Source organism: Sebastes umbrosus, chromosome 1 (assembly GCF_015220745.1).
Source record: "Sebastes umbrosus isolate fSebUmb1 chromosome 1, fSebUmb1.pri, whole genome shotgun sequence".
Lineage (NCBI taxonomy): Eukaryota > Metazoa > Chordata > Actinopteri > Perciformes > Sebastidae > Sebastes > Sebastes umbrosus.
Window position 1 is genome coordinate 18,206,882 of NC_051269.1, and position 3,246 is coordinate 18,210,127.

The 3,246-nt window shown below is 34.8% G+C and overlaps 1 long non-coding RNA gene across 2 annotated transcripts; it reads right to left on the reverse strand.

Moving 5' to 3' along the window:
* Positions 1 to 307: 307 nt before the first annotated feature.
* LOC119503539 lies at positions 308 to 2,399 on the reverse strand. 2 transcript variants are annotated; one of them, XR_005210343.1, is made up of 3 exons: positions 1,921 to 2,394; positions 1,389 to 1,475; positions 308 to 335 (listed from the first exon to the last, which is right to left on the reverse strand). It is a non-coding gene; the product is annotated as an uncharacterized LOC119503539 (long non-coding RNA). The 2 variants fall into 2 exon arrangements; XR_005210351.1 differs by having other exon boundaries at positions 314 to 858; positions 1,921 to 2,399.
* Between the last annotated feature and the right edge of the window lie 847 nt (positions 2,400 to 3,246).

The following is a 3,246-nucleotide window of genomic DNA, read 5'->3' on the forward strand; positions in this document are numbered from 1 at the left end:
TCCAGTTTCAATTAAATCTGTAATAAAAAGAAAAAAAAGACAAAAAGAAAAACAGTGAAAAATACAGAATAAAAACAACCTTATTTTTTAAATGAGGTACTATTTTGAAAAAAGTCATCATCATCTAATCATAAAAGCTTTAAATATAAAATGTTGTCTAAATACTTCAACCATTAGTAAATAGCCTTCTCACAGTTGGAAACTGGATATCAGTCCAGTTTCATTTAAATCTGTAATAAAAAGAAAAAAAAGACAAAAAGAAAAACAGTGAAAAATACAGAATAAAAACAACCTTATTTTTTAAATGAGGCAAGCACAGACAGTCATGACTGATCCTGTTAACATTGAGGAGAGAGTGGTAGTTTTTGTATTTTCTTTCCCTGTGACTCCTTTTCGTGTTCCTCCTGTCCCTCCTGATTTTTTTTGTATTTGTTCCACTTGGTAATAACATTTTGTATGATCCGACAAGTTGACAGTTGACTATATCAAACAAGAACCGCATCTACCTGCTGCAAGTCCTGAACTAATTTGCAAAACTGAAACAAATCAACTAAAGCTAATCAATAAACGACAGTTATAACATGAAAATGATGGACACTCCCCCCATGTGTCTCAATGATCCACACGTATAGGCTATCAGAAAGTTAGGCAAAACCTAAAATACAGAGGTTGAACTCTGAGTAGCATCTCCAGTCCAACCCGATCTGTTGTGTGTCTGACCAGAGGTCAGTCAAGTATATGTAGAGAATGCATTCTAGAATGACATGACTTTAGAATGTGATGTCATAATGATAACAACACGGAATGACACGCATGAATTAGAACACAGAGCACCTAGAATCTAGAATCATGACACACCTACACACAAACACACACACACACACACACACACACACACGCACACGCGCACACACACACACACACACACACACGCACACACGCACACACACACACACACGCACACACACGCACACGCACACACACACACATAATTACGTAATGCACTTTTTTTTCCTTTGATACATATTCACATTTGTTTCATAATGAAGCACCAACATGTTGTATGAATTTACTCAAGTTTTCAGTACAGTCTTGATGTACTAAATGTTTTGCGCACAAACTACTTCTATTTTATAAAATATTTTTATTTTTTTAAATTTATAAATCAAACTATACTCCCCCCCATCACCCTTTATTTTGAAAATTGAAAATATTGAACTCCTTATACTTTTCCTCAGTAAATTTGTTATGTTTAAATTGAAATCAAGATTTCAATGAATTAATATGTAAACACATTATATGTTTTCTATAATGCATCATGAAGAGCTTTAACTGTTTTGTTATCAAATAAATACAATTTGCAGTGGTTTCAGGGAATTTCTACTCACATTACTTCAGATACTTGCACAATTAGTAGTTAATCACAGACTGGCAAAACTGTCATGGCCATTTTCTCAGTCCAGTTTCATTTAAATCTGTAATAAAAAGTTTAGAAAAAAAAACAGTGAAAAATACAGAATAAAAACAACCTTATTTACTAAATAAAGTACTATTTAAAAAAAATGATGTTGTAAATATGCAACTGTGTAGAGATTGTCAAGTGTGAGTGTATTGTAGCAGCACACTTGAGGTTTCTACCCAACCTTACAGGCTTTGTTCAATTATTAAAAATCATCATCTAATCTTACAATCTTTAAGAGTAAAATGTTTTGAAAATCTTTCAACCATTAGTAAATATTCTTTTCACAGTTGGAAATCTGTAACTGAAAGAGGAAAACAGAACCCTCACAAGATTTTTTCAAAAAGGGTTGCCACAATGCAAAACACTGCTGGCGTTCAGGACACACGCCATCACTGAACAGTAGTGGGTAAAATATGACATTATACTACATTACTTAGATTCAGCACATTGATCCTTACCTTTTAGACTTAGCTGTATGTTCATGATTTCGCAGCAAGGCCCTTTACATCCACTTCCCAGCACAGGCAAAACCCAAGCAAGCGCAGACAGTCGTGACTGGTCCTGTTGACATTGAGGAGAGAGTTGAACTTTTGGTATTTTCTTCCGCTGTGACTCCTGTGAACTAATTTGCAAAACTGAAACAAATCAACTAAAGCTAATCAATAAACGACAGTTATAACGTAAAAATGATGGACATTCCCCCATGTGTCTCAATGATCCACACGAATAGGCTATCAGAAAGTTAGGCAAAACCTAAAAAACAGAGGAAAATCTCTGAGTAGCATCTCCAGTCCAACCCGATCTGTTGTGTGTCTGACCAGAGGTCAGTCCAGTATATGTAGAAAACGTATTCTAGAATGACATGACTTTAGAATGTGATGTCATAATGATAACAACATGGAATGACACGCATGAAGTAGAACACAGAACACCTAGAATCATGACACACACACACATACACACACACACACGCACACACACGCACACGCACACACACACACACACACACACACACACACACACACACACACACACAAACACACACACACACACACACATTGATACATATTCACATTTGTTTCATAATGAAGCACCAACATGTTGTATGAATTTACTCAAGTATTCAGTACAGTCTTGATGTACTAAATGTTTTGCGTACAAACTACTTCTATTTTTACAACATATTTCTATTTTTTTAAATCTGTAAATCAAACTATACTCCCCCCACCACCTTTTATTTTGAAAATTTTAAATATTGAACTTCTTATACTTTTCTTCTGTAAATTTGTTATTTTTAAATTGAAATCAAGATTTCAATGAATTAATATGTAAACACATTATATGTTTTCTATAATGCATCATGAAGAGCTTTAACTGTTTTGTTATCAAATAAATAACATTTGCAGTGGTTTCAGGGAACTTCTACTCACATTACTTCAGATACTTGCACAATTAGTAGTTAATCACAGACTGGCAAAACTGGCATGGCCATTTTCAAAGGGGTCCCTTGACCTCTGACCTCAAGATATGTCGATGAAAATGGGTTCTATGGGTACCCACGAGTCTCCCCTTTACAGACATGCCCACTTTATGATAATCACATGCAGTTTGGGGCAAGTCATAGTCAAGTCAGCACACTGACACACTGACAGCAGTTTGCCATGTTATGATTTGAGCATATTTTTTATGCTAAATGCAGTACCTGTGAGGGTTTCTGGACAATATCTGTCATTGTTTTATGTTGTCAATTGATTTCCAGTAATTTTTGTGTTGTTAATTGATTT